The sequence below is a fragment of the Stegostoma tigrinum genome, chromosome 33, assembly GCF_030684315.1.
Source record: "Stegostoma tigrinum isolate sSteTig4 chromosome 33, sSteTig4.hap1, whole genome shotgun sequence".
Lineage (NCBI taxonomy): Eukaryota > Metazoa > Chordata > Chondrichthyes > Orectolobiformes > Stegostomatidae > Stegostoma > Stegostoma tigrinum.
The window spans coordinates 9,430,372-9,452,034 of record NC_081386.1 but is presented as its reverse complement, the minus strand read 5'-3'; the positions used below and the strand labels follow the sequence as shown (position 1 = coordinate 9,452,034).

The following is a 21,663-nucleotide window of genomic DNA, read 5'->3' as shown; positions in this document are numbered from 1 at the left end:
CAATAGCCTAAACCTGCTTTCTCCACATAAACTTTGATCCTATTCACCCCTGGTGCTATATTTAGCCACTTCTTTAATACATTCAATGTTTTGGTATCAACTACTTCCTCTGGTAATGAATTCCACAGGCCCACCATCCTTTGGGTGAAGAATTGTCTCCTCATCTCTGTCCTAAATTGTCTACCCCGAATTCTCATACTGTGACCCCTGGTTCTGGACACACCCACCATTGGGAACATCCTCCCTACATCTACCCTGCCCAGTCCTGTCAGAATGTTGTATGTCTCTATGAGAACCCCCTCATTCATCTGTGCTGTAGCAAAAGCAGTCCCAACCTAATCAATCTGTCCTCATAACCCCGAATCAGCCTGGTAAACCTTAGCTGCACCCCCTTGAGACCAAGAGCATCCTTCCTCAGAAAAGGAGACCAAAACCACACACAATATTCCAGGTGTGGCCTTACCAAGGCTCTGCACAACTGCAACAGCACATCCCTCCTCCTGTACTCGAAACCTCTTGCAATGAAGGCCAACATACGATTTGCCTTCCTTATGACCTGCTGTACCTGCATGCTTACCTTCAGCAACTGGTGCACAAGGATTCTCAAATCCCACTGCACATTCTGCACTCCAAATTTACAGCCAATCAGGTAGTAATCTGCCTTCTTGGTTTTGTTTTTGAAGTGAATAACCGCACATTTATTCATAGTGTATCATCTTGCTCTTATCAAAGTTAAATGAAGTGTAGAGTTTTCAAAAAGAATTGAGCTAGACTTAGAGTATTAACTCCAAGCCATACTTCAGTTGTTTGCATTGAATAACACAGCAGAGAGAGAGAAAGCAACATGGATTGATAATGGCAAGGATACAGAAAGCTGTTTTCTCTCTCAGACTCTTCAGTTTCAATCTAAGAAATGGTCAGCAGTAAAAAATTAACTTGGAAAAGCTAACATTGATTGAGAAATCTATATCCTACCCCATTCCTGAGGAAATAGGGTAATAAGCTAAGCAGTTAGAACTCAGGATTCGCTCCCACAACTAAACGATGCCAAAAAACTGCAAACTGCCTTTCCCTTTCTGTTTTTACGATGTGCACCACCCCCATTACTGCCCCACCACTACATCTTTACGCTTCCTTACTTGTGTATTTGTGTGTTTGTTGCTGCATTTTATTATTTTCTGGCGGAAGTAGGTTGAAAAACGTCAGTCTTCCTGCTCCTCTGATGCTGCTTGGCCTGCTGTGTTCATCCAGCTCTACACCTTGTTATCTCAGATTCTCCAGCATCTGCAGCTCCTACGATCTCTGAAAGAAATCTACTCACGTTCTCTCAAGAGAATCTTGGAATTGGCTGTCCTCCATTTTCATAGTGCAGTAAGTTTAACTGATGTATGATAGCTACAAAAGAAAAAAATAAATGTTGTGATAGGTTTCAAAAAGAAGGGAGATGTGACCCCTGCTCAGCTGACTGTAACACTCAGGGAGAATAAACAAAATCGTGTGCAGCACCAGTTTCAGTGAATTCACATGCCACGGCTTAATTCACCCTTGTCTGATAATTTTCAATATTAGGAGGTTGCAATCAGTTAGCCGGCTTGGAAAGACAATGGAGCTAGATTCAAGAAAAAGAATTGAACTATATTTCAGTAGCTGCCTTTGAGCAGCAGAGCACAGAGGAGGAAAAATGGATTTGTAGGCAAATGTTGGAGGACTCTCTCTCTCTCTCCCTCTCTCTTTTCTATCACTTCCTATTTTGCTCATCATCTTATGAAAAACGGAATTGGTTTAACAACCATCCACTGAGAACTCAAAGATATCTACAAAGCCTGGTACTGATGATTTAAGTCACCAATTAAACAACTTTGATCTTAGGTTAGGAATCTAAAACCTCAAGAAATCTAAGAATTTTTTAAACTGTATAACCTTTATTCCCCCTGTCTGTCTCGAGCACTCCCTCTTTAAAACTTATCCATTTTTGTGTGTATGTTAGATGTCACACATTAGTTATGTTTTTTCAGGTGTTGGTTGGGAATTCTGCTTTCTTTTGCTTAAGAAAATCTTGTCAATTGGCTTTCATATTGATCAGGTTAACTACATCTTTAAATGAAGTGTGATAGCTGCATGCTGAAGTACTTGTTGTGGCTGACCGAAATGGAATTAAATAGAAAGTAGACGATTTCTCCCTCCTTACCTGGCCAATGTCCTGAGGATAACCAGCACCTGGGTACAGGTACCCTATTACTTAGAGCATTATGTACAGTCTGAATAGGGACAGGTGACATACAGCGTTCAGTACCTCAGAAATAGCTGATATATAACACTGTCATTCAATGCTTTGGAAGCACGTGTGCAGGTTTATGACAAACAACTTACAGCAGCCAATGCAGCAGGAACACTGTGCACAGACATATCGTACATAGTGGCCAGTTACTCTGTGTACCAAGTTGTATCTGAACATTTACTGCAAATAAGAATTTGGGAGAATGTCTTTCAATATTCAGCGTCTTGAGTGCAAAAAGACAGAGGGTCTTTAGTACTTTGTTTATTAATGCACTGGAAGGAAGATGAACTGTCACATGGTGTTAGAAACAGTGTACGTGACATACATTGTCCTGTCATTCATTGCAATCACTAATTACATATAGGAGATACAAGTAAAAGACACTCTATCAGACAGTGCATCAGAATGGTATGTGCATGAGGATGGAAATTTTTTAGATTCCCTACAGTGTGGAAACAGGCCCTTTGGCCCAACAAGTCCACACCGCCTCTTGGACCATACCACCCACACTCATCCCCCTATAACCCACACACCCCTGAACACTATGGGCAATCTAGCATGGCCAATCCACCTAGCCTGTACATCTTTGAACTGTGGGAGGAAACTGGAGCACCCACAGAGAACCCACACAGACACGGGGAGAATGTGCAAACTCCACACAGATAGCTACCCGAGGCTGGAATCGAACCTGGGTCCCTGGCGCTGTGAGGCTGCAGTGCTAACCACTGAGCCACCGTACTGCGATTTCTCACCTGGATGGTTCAATAACATGTTAGAAGCTTCATACCAACCAGGACGAGTTGGCCCACTTGATTGGCACCCTCACCATGTTCACTCCCTTCACCACTAACACACAATGGCAACAGTATGAAAAATCTACAAGATTCATTGCAGTAACTCATCAAGCCTCCTCTGACAGCACCTTCCTAACCAGCAAATTCTACCCACCTAGAAGGACAAGGGCAGCATGTACATGGGAACATCATAACTGCGAGTTCCCCTCCAAGCCACACACCATCCTGACTTGGAGATATATCTCCAATCCTTCACTGTTGTTGAATAAAAAACCTGGCACTCCCTTCTTAACAGTACTAAGAGTGTAACTCCATCCAAAGCTGTAGAGGTTCAAGCAGGCAGCTCACCAATACCTTCCCAAGGGCAGGTAGGGATGGGCAGTAACTGTTGGTTTCGTGAGCAGCCACACAACCTTTGAATATTTTTTTTTAAATCTGTCTTTTGGTGTTGGTGAGGTAAGGAGCTGAGATCACTATGCATAAGCAACATTCAGTGCATCAATTTGTACATGTAAGGGACACACAGCAACTTGTTACCTCTGGCAATGGGCTCTATCTGTTCAGGAGACCGATGTACTGGGAACATAAGCACAAAAGCTGGAATGTGCTGTGCCCTGTCATCCAAACATTGGCAACAGCATGAATACATGAAAAGACCTATGTACTGCATATTCTAGAGCTATAGCATCATAGAGTTATACAGGACAGAAAAAAGGCACTTCGGCTCATCGAGTCTGCACCAGGCAAAAACAACTACCTAACTATTCTGACAAGAAAGTTAGTATTAATATTCTATTAACTATTGAGAACAGCATGTAACTGGGGAGAGAGGACACCCAGTTCTCTGCTGCCCAACGGACATGCAGTATTGTGTACACATTGAGAGGTTGTAATGTATCCAGTATCACCTCCATGCAGCACAGAGGAGGAGGCACAGCGCTCTGTTAGCCAATTTAGCATGTACATAAGGAGAATGGATCCTCAGTGTCCCATGGTCTAATGAAGTTGGAACAGTCTTTGCACATAAAAAAGTGCATTCAAATGCAGTGCCCTGTCCTTCAATGCAGTTTAGTAGGGAACAGTGACATACAAATGCCCAAAGAGTAATTCACCAAGATAACATAATGTGAAGCTGGATGAACACAGCAGGCCAAGCAGCATCTTAGGAGCACCAAAGCTGACGTTTCGGGCCTAGACCCTTTAACAGAGAGCTTCACAGGTTGAGGAGTCCTTCAGCATCGGTCCCTGGTTATGTAATGATAATAACGTGCCCACAAGAAGTGCTGTTTTCTAAGTAATGTAAGAATCACTTGAGAAAGAAGTGGGGAATGATGTTAGCCTAACAGCCCACTTGGTGTTCAGGAAGAAGGGAAGTGTAAGAGGGAACACAAACCGAGAAGTGAACGGACAGTGTCAGGGTCCAATGTACTATAAACAACCTGGAGACGGGAAAGTGCAGCAGGCAGAACCATACACTTAACAAGGGTGAGTTCGCACAGAAGCTCTCCAGCTTGTTTATGATAGTTTCCTTCCATGGAGTTCTGGAAACCCTGGAAAAAGAGTTGTTTCTGCTTCTGTTGATAATGAATCAAACATTTACACTTCATGTCTATGTGGTGATAGGCAGTAAGGCAGCCACATTCCACACCTGAACATGCATATGTCCATTAATAATTACAAAAAAGTGGCAACAGCTTTTGGAGTGAGAGCAAAATCATGCAACAATATATATTGTGTAGCACTTGCAACTCAATTGAGGATAGCATATGAGAATTTGGATGAGAGAAGCCAGGTATAGTAACACAAAAGCCTGTGTTCTGATTATGGCCAACTCTGATGGTGGGAATATGCAACTTAACGATAGAAGTAATTTTGTATTGTCATCACAGGATGAAAGGAATGTTGCTTAAAAACACGGAAGAGAGATCCAGTTTGGTGATTTAACTACAGGTATATTGATATCTTTGGTGTAAATACAGAATCTCAGTGAAAGGTATACAGAGCCAATTCACACAATTAGTTGCACATTTAAAAATCTTAAGTTTTTCAGACACTGCAGAAGTTGTAAAATTATAGAGTCATTACAACACAGAAAGAGGCCATTCAATCCATCATTAATCAAAGAAGGAGAGGAGGTGCATTATTGGTCCTGACATCAAAATACAAACATTTTATGAATGAAGTCACAGTGCTTATTTTTGTAAACTGATATATAATGAAATGCTTCCAGCGAAAACTGTGACTGCATTTGACAGACTCTAAACTATAATTTTGTGAGTCCAAGAGATTAATAAGCAGGTCAGATTCTCAAAATGTAACATATGCTTCCAGAGCAGAAGGTCAATTATATATTTGATGTTTCAAAATGAAAAAGAAAGCGTAGATCACAATGGGTTCCATGAATAATCTACACCGGTTGCAAAAGAAACCAGGATGCTCACGGAGGGTAAAATCTTCCTAAAATCCTTAACTTTAACAATGTTTTACATCTCTCAGATTAACTAACCATTGAGCTACCTCAGAAGCCACCCTAATCCTGAAGATCAAAGAATAATTTCTCCCTCAACTGCTACCATCTTCATCAAACTCATAGCTCTGTGAAACCCAGTGCTAAGCATTAAGGAGTTGACGAGTTAATATGGGTGTGGGCTACGAAGTTGTCAGAGTATTGCAGGCACTCCCTTCTCAATGACATGTGGTGGTCACTCAGCTAGCATGGCATCTTCATCAGGGTTTCAACACATAACTGAGGCTGAATGTGAATGAATGAGGGAGACACGGCCACCATTATCAGGGTGCAACATGTCTCACTGCATGGAGAATTGTGCTGAACCCTCATCTGCAGGGCATGTCATCGATGACTGTTTTGGGATCTAAGAACCACTTGTGTTCCTTCCATTCCAATGTAGGCCATCTCCACTGAGACCCCCGTGCCCTGCTGCTGGTGGGATGTTGGTTGCTATAGCTGGCTTCCTGAGAAAGTGAAGGTGGATACAGAGGACCAGGGCTGACGGCATAGTCTGGAGCAGCCTGCCTAGGATGAGGCCTTCAGCCCAGGCAGAGCCCTCTGTCACAGGGACCCCTCAGAATGCTCAGCATCTGCAGGAGGCTGAGAGTTTCTCAGCTCCAATTTCATTTCTTGGGGATGAACGAAGCTCCATGTGTCTTGGGATGCGATGACGGAACTGTGCTGGGTGCTGAGGTGAGGCCTGAGAGGATGCCATCCTCCCCCAGTGACTGTGAAGGTGGCCGTCACTCCGAACCTCGATGTAACTGACTCCTTCCAGGCTGTTACAGGTGACCCTGTGTGGAATCTCTCAGTCAAGCAGCAACAAAGGCATCAGGACAGTGACCGGCGCCATCTGTATAAGATCACATGATTTATACACTAAGACAAGGCAAGGCTGTAGCCCAGACAATAGGATTCCACTCAGGAATATAAGAAAGCTGGCACCTCCCGGGCAGGGAGCCATAGACTGCCCACATATGACACCGAGAGGGCTGTAAAACAACTTTGCAGAATTCATCAACAGGAAGGATTCTGTTCCTTTAATGTTCAGGTGATCTTTGATCACTATTCTCACTTCCTCGAGGGTGCGTTCCAGCTAAACTAGCAGCTGCCACAACTCTTATATCCTGGAGTACTCTTGCACACCTGCTGTGTTTGTGGGTCCAGGTGTTTCACCCGGAACGTTTTTGTGGGACGCGGCCTGCTCACCGTGATCATGGCTCATGCCACCATTGTACACCATGGACAACGCAGTGATATTATCACTAGACAATTAATCCAAACACCCAGGTAATGTTCTGGGGACAAAGGTTCAAATCCTGCCTTGGCAGATGGTGGAATTTGAATTCAATAAAAATCTGCAATTAAGACTCTAACGATGGCAATGAATCCATTGTCAATTATCAGAAAGACCCAACAGGCTCACTAATGTCTTTTTGGGAAATAAACCGCCATATTGCCTGGTCTGGCCTATATGAGACTCCAGACAACAGCAATGTGATTGACTCTCAACTGCCCTCTGGGCAATTAAAGATGGGCAATAAATATTGGCATTGCTAGCAACACCATGACCCCTGAATGAATCATGAAGAAAAACCCTGATTGATGCAGAGCACAGATTCAATCCTCCCCAGGCCTTGACCAGGGCAGTGGTGGAACAGGTGATGGATCTGCTGGTTCTGAAGTTTAGACCAGACTTGATAGTTGTAGGGAGGCAGTTCTCCAATATAATCCAGACAGAGTATGCAGCATCCTGGCATGTTGCGCTCTGCGTGTCATCGATGATCAATGAATCCCTACAGTGTGGGAACAGGTCATTCAGCTATCAAGTTTACACTGACTCTTCAAACAGCATCCCAAGCAGACCCACCCTTTACCCTAAAGCTGCATTTTCAATGGGTAACTCACCTAACCTGCACACCCCTGGACACTATGAGCAATTTACAATGGCCAGTCTACCAAACCAAATCTGAAGAAGGGTCTAGGCCCAAAACATCAGCCTTCCTGCTCCTCTGATGCTGCTTGGCCTGCTGTGTTCATCCAGCTCTATGCCTTGTTATCTCAGATTCTCCAGCATCTGCAGTTCCTACTACCCCTACCAAAACTGCACATCTTTGGACTGTGGGAGGAAGCCAGAGCTCCAGGAGGAAATCTACGCAGATACAGGCAGAATGTGCAAACTCCACATAGTCACCTGAGGGTGGAATTGAACCTAGATCCCTGGCACTGTGAGGCAGAAGTGCTAACCACTGAGCTACCATGCTATGATGTGACTGAGACGGAGGAAACAAGGAGGAGGATGAGAATTCTGGGAGGTGCAGGAAACTGCCACTGCCTGAATCAAGAGTTCTGTTACATTAGGTGCTACAGGCCAGACAGAACCTTATTGATAATAAAGTCTAGGCCCGAAAAGTCAGCTTTTGTGCTCCTGAGATGCTGCTTGGCCCACTGTGTTCATCCAGCTTCACACTTTATTATCTTGGATTCTCCAGCATCTGCAGTTCCCATTACCTCTGATACAAGAACCTTATTGATAGCCACTTCCAATCACTGGGAGCTGAGTGCAGCAGACCATTGTGAACTAGTTATGTATTCATTCCTCATCATGTTGAAACCTGAATTGCTTTGTCAGGGCAAACCTTTGCCTCAATTGATTTTGTTTGTAGAAATGAAAGCTCATCTTTGAGATAGTCTGATTGCATCCATTTATGTGATGTTCCCCAAATGGACAAGATACAGGTGATCAGTGGGCACCCAATGAGTGTTCAGATGGGATGTAGCTACAGACAGGTAAAGTACATGGTTACACGGTGACTAGGGTGAGAGAATGGAGAGATATTTGCGAGTGAGTGCCAGCCATGCTATCTATGGTCTACAGGCAATTCGGTTCCATGGCTGCTGGATCATAACATTGCCAACATGAGACAATGCTGGATTGCCAACATTTGCACAGGTGCACTGTGGCATTTCAAAAATGCTACTGGTGTGAGAGCTGCTGATCTTTCGGCCAACATCTGCTGAGTGGTGAATATCCGCTGGGAATGGCACGTGGTAAGTTTGAAATGAATTAGCTTTATTGTCACATGTACTCAAACAAGTACAGGGAAAAGTTTGCAAGTTGCTGCTTACAGCACCATTTTAGACCCGAAAGTACCTAGGTACAAGTTCTTCCGTCCAAGGTGGGGTTGGAATTAGATGTGACAGATGCCCAGGGATCGGTCTGGGTAATTTATGAGGAGAGTTTGCTAAGATACAGCAAGAAATTCTATTGGGCGTCTCAACAGTGGTCCTTGCAAAAAAACTTGAAGCAACTTGGAATAAGCCAATTAAAGGAAGATTCAGTCCTTGGAAATCTATGAGATGAACTGAACATAAGCACTTCATAACAACTATATATAATGCCACGTAACTGATATTTAAATCATAACTGACAGTTTCCCTCATAAATCACTGACAGCTATGTCAAAAACAATTAACAAACATTCTGTGATGTGATGTTTACTGATCGAACATTCTTCGCAATCATGTGACATTTACAAGTTTAATCATATTAATACTATCTGTCCTGGTCCAATCTGATTCCCAGTTTAGAGTTTGTTTATTTATAATTGAACTGCATACGGGGTTTTATGGAACTTCGCTTCGTGTTTATTTAAAATATTTACATTTGTCTTACTTCCTCATCTTTCTCGGCAACAAGCTATGGAGGTCACATCCTAAATTTAACTCTGTTAGTGTCACTACAAGGTTGTGGGTTCCAGTCCCACAGTGGGACTTGAATTCAACAATCAAGGCACAGAATAAGTGCTTCACTGTTGGCTATGCTGTCTTTCAAATAAGATGTTAAACCACAGGCCTGCCTGTTCTCTCTGGTGAACGTAAAAGGCCCCATTTAACAGAAAAACAGGGGGATTTTTTATCTGTGTCTCGGCCAATAATAATTCTTCATTCATTAACACAAAAACATCAGCCATTGTTATATTTTACGGAAATTGGCTGCGTATAGATTAGCTGCTGCATTTCTTACAACATTTGAGTAATTATACTTTAAAAGTAAAGCACTGAAAAGTGCTTTGGTAACTCTGGGGGTTATTCAAATGTAGGTTTTTATTTTGATTTCCGCGTCCTGCATTAAAATCTGAGATCCTCTATACTAACGTCTCCATCTTTGGTTTTGTGTAAGTTTTGATCTAATTGCATTACTGTGAAATTCCTTAGCACAGTTTATGTCATTGAAGGTGCTACATGAATTCAAGTTGTTGTTGAAACAGATCGGTTAATTTTAGCATCACTATTTTGAGAAGAATGCAGTCTGCATTAACATGAGGTAAGTAAGCCAAGGCATGGAGGCATGCAACTTGAATATTGCAACAACTTCACTTTGAGCAGGTTTGTTTACTTGTTGTTACCTTCATTTTATCAATAAGCAATGCTAAATCAGTTGGGTATTAACTGCTGTGCTTTTCAGCAACACAATTTTATAATTAGAAGGGCAATTTTTCTTTAACGACAAAGTCTTTTAAGTGAGTTGGATGGTGGGTTATTGAACACAGGGGTTTCACCAACATTGATGGAATAACATCCTCTGTATCCTACTATTCTAAAACACACAACATCTGCAACATAACATGATTCAAAAGACAGAAACTGGCTCCAAATAACATAGTAGTTACTCAATTCTGTTCTTGGTATGGCCCACTTGGTCAGAATTTATTTGCCAAGTTAGAATTGACACAAAGTAGCCCTGTACATTGAGCACCGACAGGTTTTACCACTGATTACTGGGATGTAGATTTAAAAATAAATAACATCACTAATTCATCAGAGGTGCTGAACAACAGCACAAAAATTCACTGTGCATAAATTCCCATTGTGATGTTCAAATGCAATTTGGAAGGCTATTATTGAGTTGTTCGAATTCATCTTTTCGATTAAAGTGCCGCACACAGCAATCTGTCACAATATCAGAAATTGCGGGAAAATTGAAGCAGGTCTGGTCGCATCTGTGGAGAGAAAGCAAAGTTAATGTTTCAGGTCTAGTGACCTTTCTTCAGAATAACATCTGTTGCCCCGGGGTTGCTTCCAGAGTTGTTTGTGCGAATGTCGGAGTGGCCTTTTCACTTGAACTACCATGGTAAAAGTGCTCAACATACTTCTGCAATGCAGTGAGGCAGTGTTTCCAGAAATGCTACTTTACCTAGTGTACTGGCTGGTTGCTGCAGACATGTGGCATCTATCTGTGCTGTAAGTACCTTTGTGTGCACTCTGTGTTAGCCATTGCATAATTTGAACCATGTTGTCAGGAATGATGCAGATGAAAAATGCATGGAATTTCAGATTTGTTAGGGAGTTGGCTACTGAAAGAAAAAGCAGTGAAGAAGTATAATGATGTCTCAGTGGTTAGTACTGCTGCCTCACACTGCCAGGGACTTGGGTTCCAGTCTAGCCTTGGCGAATGTCTTCATGGAGTTTGCATATTCTCCCCATATCTGTGTTGGTTTCTTCCGGATGCTCCAGTTTCCTCTCACAGTCCAAAGATGTGCAGGTTAGCAGGGTTGGCCATGCCAAATTTCCCCATAGTGTCTGAGTTTGTGCAGACTAGATGAATTAACCGCGGGAAATGCAGTTTTACACTGCGGGGATGAGTCTGGCTGGAATGCTCTTTCATGGGTTTGTGTGTACTTGATGGGCCAAATTGCCTGATTCTGCACTGTAGGGGTGCTATGATTCTAAGTCAAAATGGCTTTGTGCTTCCACTCCCCATTGCTGTGGAAATAAAAGGAGATATGATCTAGTATTCAATAGTTCTTCCAATTTAAGTGGAAAATCCAAAAATTTTGTAGAGAATTAATTAAAAACCTGAGAAAATCAACATAGCAAAATGAGTGCTATGAGGCGTAGAAAGCCAGAAAAGGAGGTTTGGTAAGCTTTGGAGATACACTTAAAATATTAACATTGTTTTTGGATGTTATTTGTTCAATGTCAGAATTCAGTGGCGAGGGAGGCTGCTGAGCTATTAGTATTCTAATACTACAGAGCCACATCATTGGCACATCAGTTGAATCCTGTTGGTTTAGACAACAACATGTTCTCATCAAACAAAAGGATTGTTTGAGGCTTAAGGGATGCTGTCATGAGGGCACATCTACTGAGAGAGAATAAACATATTCATAAGAAAGCTAGTAACATGTGTAGAAACACTGATGTTGTCAATCATCAGGTAGAGCATACTAATGGGAGATTAGATGAGGTTTTATGTAATGCTGACGGACAGTCAAGGCTGAATGAAGAAAATATAAAGGAAAAAAAGAAAATACTTGCGGAAAAGCACGCAAAAAGATCAAGGGCTGAAGGAACCATGGAAACGCTGAAAATAGGGGCTGAAGTAACTTATTTGATTCTTTGAGTCTGCTCTGCCACTCAATACGATCAGGTTGATTATTCAACTTGGTATGTTATTCCCCCTTCCTCTCCAAACCACTTGATCCCTTTAGCCCTAAAAACTATACCTAATTTTTTTCTTGAAAACGTTCAATATTTTGGTCTGAACCATTTTCTACGGCAGAGAATTCAACAGGATCATCACTTTCTAGGTGAAAAGATTTCTCCTCATCTCAGTCCTAAATGGCCTACTCTTGATCCTTCAACTGTGACTCCTGGTTCTTGACTCCCAGGTCATTGGGAACATCCTTCCTGCATTTACCCTGTCGAGTCCGTTTCGAGTTTTGTATGTTTAATGAGATCCACCCTCATTTTCTGAACTCAAGTGAATATAGTCCTAACAAATCCAGAGTCTCTTCATATGTCAGTCCTGCCATCCCAGGAATCAGTCTGGTAAACCTTTTTGCATTCCTTCCACAGCCAGAACATCTTTCCTCAAATAAGGAGACCAAAACTGTGCACAATATTCCCGGTGTGATCTTACCAAGGCCCTGTAGAATTGCAGCAAGATATCTATACTTGAATCTTGTCACTATAAAGGTCAACAAATCATTTACTTTCTTCACTACCTACTGTACCTGCAGGCTTACTGAGATGACAGCAGACGGAGAACATCAAATGAATGCGAAGTGGCAGACAGGCAACAGTGCTCCGTGCATCATAGTGATCTTTACAAACTTGCACAGCATTGCTCAATATGGTGACCCAAAAGTGAAGCCCTTGAAAGTGAGGTTGAGGTTTTTTGATGGAACTGTACTCATACAATTGATCGGGAATCGAGAACCAGGAGTCACAGTTGAAGGATACAGCATAGGCTACCTAGAACTGAGATGAGGAGAAATCCTTTCGCCCAAAGAGTGACGATTCTGTTGAATTCTCTGCCATAGAAAATGGTTCAGGTAAAAATATTGAACGTTTTCAAGAAAGAATTGGATATAGTTTTTAGGGCTAAAGGGATCAAGGTGTTTGGAGTGAACTGAAGCTGAGAGCCCAATTCAGTGAGAATGAGATTTAGTATTGTCCTCGAACTAACCCTCTTCATTTGCAGGACCTTTTCTTCAATTTGAGATCAGAAGTGAGGATGTTTGCTGATGATTGCACAGTGTCTAGCACCATTCACAACTCCTCAGATACTGACGCATCCCATGCCCAAGTGCAGCAAGACCTGCGCAGTAATCTGGTTTGGACTGACAAGTAGCAAATAACATTACTGACGCACAAATTCCAAGCAATGACCCACCTCCAATAATGAATGCCAACCATTGTCCCTTGACTTTCAATGGCAAAACCATCATTGAATCCACCCATAATCACCATCTTGGAGGTTACCATTGGTTAGAAAATGAATTGTCCACATAAATACTGTAGCTATAAGAGAAGGTCAGAAACTTGGAATACTGTGGCATGTAACTCACCTCCTAGCTCCCCGAAGCCTGTCCATCATCAGCAAGGCACAAGTCAGGACTGTCACAGAAACTCATCTCTTGCTTGCATGAGCACAGCTCCAACAAGCCTCAAGATGCTTGACAATATCCAGCACTTGATTGATACCTCATCACAAATATTGATTTCCTCGACCGCAGACACTCAATAGGAACAGTGTGTACCATCTACAAGAAGCACGGCAGAAATTCATCAAAGTTCTTCAGACAGCGCCTTACAAACCCAGATCTGCGACCATCTGGAAGGACGAGGCAGCAGATACATGGGAATGCCATTACCTGCAAGTTGGCTTCCAAGCTACTCGTCATCCTGACTCGAAAATATAACACCATTCCGTCAGTGTCACTGGGTCAAAACTTTGGAACTGACTCTCAAATGGCATTGTGGGTCTATCTACACCAAATAGGCTGCATCAATTTAAGTTGGCACCTGCTTACCATCTTCTAAAGATCACCTATAGATTGCCTATAAATGCTGCTCCAGCCAGCAATGCCCAGATCCCATGACTTTTTTTTAAAGAAAGCAAGAGTTTCTTTGCCACATTTTGGAAGAGGGTTGACCGCACAATTTGATATTTCTCTGCTCTAGAGCAGCAACAACAAAAGCATAAAGTTGTCAGTGACTTCCCAGGTGTTGCTGATCTTCTAGTCTGTAGTTATGGGGACGTAACAGGAGGAGCATGAGAACATGAAACATTTGTTCCTGTGGGCGGTCTAATACTCAGCTCTCCTAATGCCTTAGCAGTTTTACCAAAGGGAAATGTGGCTTTCTACTGTTTCACCCTGATTCTGTCACTCACATATATTACTACTTCTGGTCTCCATAGTTTTCTTTCAATTGGAAGAGTAGCTTGGGTGCAGCATGACATTCGCCTTCAGATGGAATTGCTTTCCATGCCTTCAGTCGTGTGTGTCCTCCCTCAAGGATTGCCTTGTACAAGTCTCTGCTGGATTTGCTCCCTTTGATGAATTTCGCTGCTGCCTCAGTCTTTCCACCTGACTGGGGATAGTGTGGAGATGACGTATAATGTTGAATATTCCAAAGCATTTCTTGAGGTGAGTAACACATTATTGAAGGCATTAGAAGTCCAGCTTCCTTCATTAATTGTTGCTTATCAAGATGTCTGCAATGACTCAACTGGGCTTTCAGGATTTCTATAGCCTTACTGGTAGTCATTGTCATCAGTTAATTTAACCCTAGTAGTTAGCAAAGTAGTTAACAGGATTCGTGTGGCATGGTAGGAGGGTCTCTATCTCTGAGTCAGGAAGCTTGGGTTCTAGCCCCACCTGCAATGGTAAGGGTTGTGACTGAGGCTACGGTGAGAGTTAGGATTAGGATTGGGGCTGAGACTCGGGTTAGGGTTAGATTTGTGGCTGTGGTCGGAGGTGTGTAATAACAATCTGAATAGTTCGATTAGAAAATATCCTGTAGTTGACAATGACAAATGATCATCTGTAGAGAACGTGAAGAGGTCTATTTCTTACAGCATACGGACAGCTGCATCTCGTTGCACAGTTTGTTCGATTTGAGCAAGACACTTGTCTTTGATCCCCATGTCTCCTCTGGGTTGTTGACCTCCAGTGCATGTTGAGCTATTTCTTCTTGACGTATCTGGAAAATTTCACATTTTGTCTTAGCATCTCCAACATTCTTCATCAGCACTACTGCTCTCCAAAGCATGTCTGTTTCCCTTGCTTGTATCACATTTTGATTATAACTCTGCAAACTTGGAACATGTGGCAACATCAGGCCTGTGTGAAAAGCAGATGTCATCTTGACTGAACGCAGTGAACTTGACCAAGTAGATATGTTGTTACAGCATTAGAGATACGTACAACTACAGAAACCTTTCTTCATGGCAAGCTGCAAATGTAAGAAGTATTCTCACCACCTGCTCAGAATGACAATTCTCAGTGAAGGAACGCCACCTTCAGAACAAGCTGATACCAGATAAACAGCAATGTATAAAATCCAAAATAATTGTGGATGCTGTTAATCAGAAACAAAAACAGAATTTGCTGGAAAATCTCAGCAGGTCTGGCAGCATCTGTGGAGAGAAATCAGAGTTAACGTGTCGAGTCGAGTGACCCTTCCTCAGAACTGAGGACTAAGGAAAGATCATTTGACCTGAAACATTAGCTCTGATTTCTCCCATAGATGCTGCCAGGCCCGATGAGCTTTTCCAGCAATTTCTGCTTTTAAAACAGCTATGTATCTTTTCCAACACTACTCAGAACATTTATCCAGTTTTCAATACAATGTTACAAAGCATTAAAGTTGAGATACCCTCAAACCATAATTGTCCCAGCACAGGGGATCCATAAACACACAGTGTACTCCTGGTTAATGCTTACTGGAGAAACATTCATTTTCACACACACATTGTATCTTGACGCTTGCCCTACCCCACCACTAGCAATTCATGTAGCCACATTCACTTTAATGCTGCGTGCTTTCATTTTCATAACAAGCCTCTCATGTGGCGTGCTAATGAATACCATCTGCTGATTTAATATACAATATTCACACACAGCTCCAGAAACAGCGAGGCCTGAGACTGAGATTAGTATGTAGACCATGCAATGGAGAAAAATGTTGATAACTCTATGTTCCAGCAGTTATTGTAAAGTTGTCTAAAGACATATACACAGCTCAAGGGTAGAAATTGCAACATAAGGTTTTTGACAAACCTTGGGAACATATTGCTGAGGTGAGCACGAACAGCCAAGAACTTAGGACCACGTACATAAGCTTTGTTTTTCGCTGTAGAATCTCGTTACAATTTTTTAACTAGGGACTCTCATCTAACTGAAATTGCAGTGCGTAAAAATCGTTTAATGCTGCTTTTAATAAAGTGGGTATTTACATATAGATATCAATTTGTCTTTTGCTACAAGGTCTATCTATCCTTGAACAAGGCTCAGAGGTAGTAGGAACCCAGGGAGAGTGGAACACAGAGAAAGCAGAGGGAGCAGGAGCATGGGAGAGCAGAGTATGGATAAAGCAAGAACCCAAAACGAACAGATGCTCAGAGAGAACACGGCACGGGGAAAGCAGTTGCATGGAGATCAAAGCATGGAGTTAATAGGGGAACAAGGCGAATTATGATAGAGCAATTAGAAAGAAACCGATTGTAAAGAACATTTTAAAGAAGATTGTAAAGAACTACTCTTTTTGAAGAGAAACTTTTCTCTTTTACACTCGACATCTGGCTCTTCTTGTTCTAGACAAAATATATGAAGTGAACCTGCTCCATTACAATTTCTCAAAATTCTCTAACTTTTTAAGAATTTCGTTCTGTGTGACTCTATGATCACCCTCGGCAAACCATTCTGCAGGTTCACCAATTCCTGCGTGCCCATCTTTCTTCTCAGCTGAAGTCTGTATCTATGGCTAATCCAAGTAGATAGACCATGGGCCTTCTTCTTTTGATGAAGCTTCCTGGAAAAGTGGAAAACTGCATGCGCAGTCAAAAACAACCTCACAGTCCAGTTTTACATTACCTTTCCGCACCATACGGTGTTCTGTTTCATTTAATTTGTTAAACAAAACATTCTCATCATGTAAACGGCATGATGAGCGTGAAGTTTTATCAAAGCAGATTGTTCCATATTAGGTGAGAGCAATCGTAATAAAAAAACCATCAATTTTGCCTTTTGTCTCTCTGTAGACACTTGGAGCTGTTACATTATGGGGAATTTCCATATGAATCACTTTGTGAATTACAAAAATCTGTTTGAAAGTTAAGAATTGTGACATAAACAACGCTTGGAACAAATATTTTTCATTTTGTGTCAAAAATGCTTAAAAATAATTAATTCATAAGATGGACTGAGGTAAATTCATGTGATGCCTTAAGCTCCAATATATCATCTAAGACAGAAGTATGTATCATATTAGATAAAAAGGACATGAACATGCTTTATCCGGGAGATGACAATGTTGAATAATTGAGCTTATGCTCCTTAGCTGAGGCTGTGTTGTCAATGTGACTCCAAGTGGATTTTTGAGTGATGATTAATTGCCTGCTGTGATGAATTAAATAAAGATACTTTTAAAAATTATTATTAGGCTCTGGAGCCTGGATTGCTTAGACAGTTCAAACCACAAGAGCAACATCGTTTGAACTAATCGCCTCTTCATTTCACATCCAAGCCACATACTTTTCAAATGGAACAAGCAGAAGTCATAATAAAAATAACAAACTCTGCATTGCACAGTCAGCAATAATTCTTGTTGCTTTGGGTACATCTGCTAAAAGCTGAGCCACAGAATAATAACATGCAGCCGGACACTGTGCCAGTGATCAATGGTGACTTGGCTGTTAGCACTTTTGTTTCTGCATGAGAGAATATATGTTACAAATGCCATGCTAGAGGCCTGAGTACAAATATCTGAGCTGTCTCTTTAGTGCACTATTGCGAGTGTGTTGCACAGTTGGAAGTGCTGCTTCTCAGATGAGATGTAAACTGACATCTTTTCTAATCTCTCAGATAGAATACCTTATTTCTTTATTTTTCTGCTTATTTTATGAAAGTAATGCTTAACTTTTTTTTATCTTTGTCTCTTTTACTATATTGTACCTAGGTACCTCAGATGGCGTTGTGTATAGCCATTTGTATAGCACACTTTTCACTGTGCTCCTGTACTTCTGTACTTGAGTAGACATGGCAGTAAAATCTTAATCTAAGTCTAGAAGAAAGATCTAAATGTGCACTCAGGGGAAGAATAGGGAAGTTAGTTACCTTGGGGATCCTGAACATCCAGCCTCCAAATAAAATCCCGAAAAAATAAATCACCATAATGATCTTGTTTGATGGAACTTGCTGTGAGTAAATCGCTGCATCTGTACAATACAGTTCACAAATTATTTCAGTAGCTCTTTGGAACATCTCAAGTCAAGAAAAGAAGAATATAAATATAGGACGTTTTATGATTGACAACAAAATAACTGCAGTTATTCCGAAGTCAAAACAGTGTGATTTTAATTCTTGGTCGTGTTTTCTTACCATGGACTGAGGAGAGAAACACTGACAGGATAAAGTATGACGGCTGTGATTCAACTCGAAGGCTACGTTTGCCTAAAGCTGTGTAGTCAGTTGTGAGGAATGATCATTGCTGAGGTCATCTGACTTTTCTGACTGAAAGGAGTTTGCGTGGGGAATGTGTCACACCACAGGGAAATGAAATGAAGAGAGAAAACAAAGTGAAAAGAAACAAAATAAAACATGACCCTGATAGGTATAGTAATACACTTAGCACTGCCATTATTTCAGGTTTTCAAGTCAATTATTTTTCAAGTGCAAAACCAATTTACCACTATTCCTGTAAAGGCTCTGACTCATTCTGTAATACAGCTCCACAGAGATCTCACCATGACAATCATTCTTATTCTCTAATTGTGAACCTTGCCTGTTGCTGTGTGATAGCAGTTTCTTCTTGAGAAACTGACTGTCCTTTCCACAAAGTTGTTGTTAATCTTCCAGCCAGCTCAGCAACAATCAAGTAATTCTGCTCAACTTATAACTGCTCCAATCCAAAACCTGTTTTTATTCTTGCAATGTGAATGTTACAGTAAAAATTAATAGCACTTGAGACACTCAAAGATGTCAAGTTATAATCAGTTCTGTTCAGCCTTTGGGTTCTATGGGCACAGAAGGTGCCAGGTCACTGTGCTTGCCCTACCCCTTCTTGCAATTTAAAGATACCATCAGGTGCTTACAGACTCATTGGTGGCTAATTTTTTCTGGCTGTGGTTGCTATGGTTCGACAATGTTTTGGTGCTTTCTATAATTGTTTCAAATTGCAAAGGTCTCCAGGGAGTGGTGTGGCAGGTGCTGGAGGAGCTTTTTTCTGATTTCAAGGTTTCTGAACAAGGCATTTGCTCCAAGATGTAGATACAGCGATAGGCATTCTCCCTGAAACACAGCAAGGCTGGGAGGATAAACGGAGACCACACGGTGCAAGACAGGCTGCTGGAAGAGGGAGGAAGCAGTGGAGACAAAGTTTCTTAGCAGAGGCTGTATTCACCCTGACTGTTCCAGGAGCAATTTGCCAATCTATCCAGAGTGAGGTATCGCGTGGTAAAGTCTAGGCTTCAGTAAGGTGGTCCTCACTAAAAGAATGCCACCAGTTGCTGCAACCTTACAGCAGTTCCAGGACTGCATGGCCAGTCACTGTGATGGTGCCCATGAATGTTTATGCATTGACATCTCATAGGTTGGAAATGAAGGTATTTTCAACATATCATAGTTTGGCATCAAAATTGTGTAACAGAACCCACTATTTACAATTTGTTGTCTTTCACCAGAGCCTAGCAGGGAGTACAATGACATTGTCTTTGTTAAGATTCCAGGCTTTACCATTATTCAGGGTGTAATGGACCGCAGGAAGATTGCCTTGTGAGTATGGAGGGTAACTTTGCCCTTCACTAGAACTAAATGGTTTAGCTGCTGTGCAGTGCTGCTGAATGTATCATTCAAGTTAATACTGGAAATCCTGTCAGTAATCAGGAAGCCCTTGTTTTGTGGCAGTCCACTGTATCAGCTGAATTTGGTCAGAAATCACACAATACTAAGTTATTGCCCAATGGGTTTATTTGAAATCACAACCTTTTGGAGAACAGCCCTTTCATCAGCATTAGAGCCAGCACCTCCACATCATCAGCTGAATTTGAACCACAGTAGGAAACAAACCAAACAGAGGTTATTGCTTGACAGGAGTATCCATTGACTACGTTACTGGTGACACCAGTGCACAGTGTGGATAAAATACTGTGAAAACCAGACTACCTTGCAGGATGTAATATAGCAGATTGCTGGTGTGCTGAAACCCTATTTCTATTCCCTTTACTTTGAGGCGATGCTCTCAAGTCCTAGTGTTACCTCCTAGCGGAAGCAACCTCCCTGCCTCCACCTTATCTATTCCCTTCATAATCTTATATATTGCTATAAGATCTCTCCACATTCTTCTGAATTCCAATGAGTACAATCCCAGTCTACTCAATCTCTCCTCATAATGCAACCCTCTCAACTCTGGAATCAACCAAGTGAATCTCCTCTGCACCCTCTCCTGTGCTAGTATATCTATTCTCAAGAAAGGAGATCAAAACTGCACACAGTACTCTAGGTGTGGCCTCACCAGGACCCTCTACAGCTGCAGCATATCCTCCCTGTTTTTAAACTCCATCCCTCGAGCAATGGCAGACAAAATTCCATTTGCCTTTTTAATTACCTGCTGCACCTGCAATCCTACTTTTAGCAATTCATGCGCAAAGACACCCAAGTCCCTCTGCACAGCAGTGTGCTGCAATTTTTTACCATGTAAAACATAGTCCATTTTGCTGTTATTCCTACCAAAATGGATGACCTCACACTTATCAACATTGTACTCCATCTGCCAGACCTTTGCTTACTCACTTAAACTATCTATATCCCTCTGCAGACTTTCAATGTCTTCGGCACACTTTCCTCTACTACTCAGCTTAGTGTTATCTGCAAATTTTGACACACCACACTAAGTCCCCAACTCCAAATCATCTATGTAAATTGTAAACAATCGAGGTCCCAACACTGGTCCCTGAGACACACCACTAGCCACTGGCCACCAACCAGAAAAACACCCATTTACCCCTACTCTTTGCTTTCTACTGGTCAACCAATCCTCTATCCATGCCAATACATTACCTGTAATACCGCACAACTTTATCTGATGTAGCAACGTTTGGTGTGGCACCTTGTCAATGCCTCCTGGAAATCCAGATACAACACATCCACAGGTTCCCCACTGTTCACCATGCAAGTAATGTCCTCAAAGAATTCCACCAAATTAGTTAAACATGACCTCCCCATCATAAACCCATGCTGGGTGTTCCCAATGGGACAATTTATATCCAGATGTCTTGCTATTTCTTCCTTAGTGATAGATTCAAGCATTTTCCCCACTACCGAAGTTAAACTAACTGGCCTATAGTTACCTGCTTTTTGTCCACTTCTTTTTTTAAACAATAGTGCCACATTGGCTGTTTTCTAATCTGCGGGAACCACCCCAGAGCCTAGTGAATTTTGGTAAATAACTACTCGTGCATTCGCTATTTCCCCCAGCACCTTTTTTAATACCCTGGGATGCATTTCATCAGGGCCAGGAGATTTGTCTACCTTTAGCCCCATTAGCTTGCCCAGCACTGCCTCCTTAGTGGT

The 21,663-nt window shown here is 41.9% G+C and overlaps 1 long non-coding RNA gene across 1 annotated transcript; it reads right to left on the bottom strand.

Annotated features, from left to right (window-relative positions):
• Positions 1 to 1,229: 1,229 nt before the first annotated feature.
• Positions 1,230 to 18,564, bottom strand: LOC125467163 (uncharacterized). Its single transcript, XR_007250583.2, has 3 exons — positions 18,475 to 18,564; positions 18,211 to 18,311; positions 1,230 to 1,395 (listed from the first exon to the last, which is right to left on the bottom strand). It is a non-coding gene; the product is annotated as an uncharacterized LOC125467163 (long non-coding RNA).
• Positions 18,565 to 21,663: the final 3,099 nt, after the last annotated feature.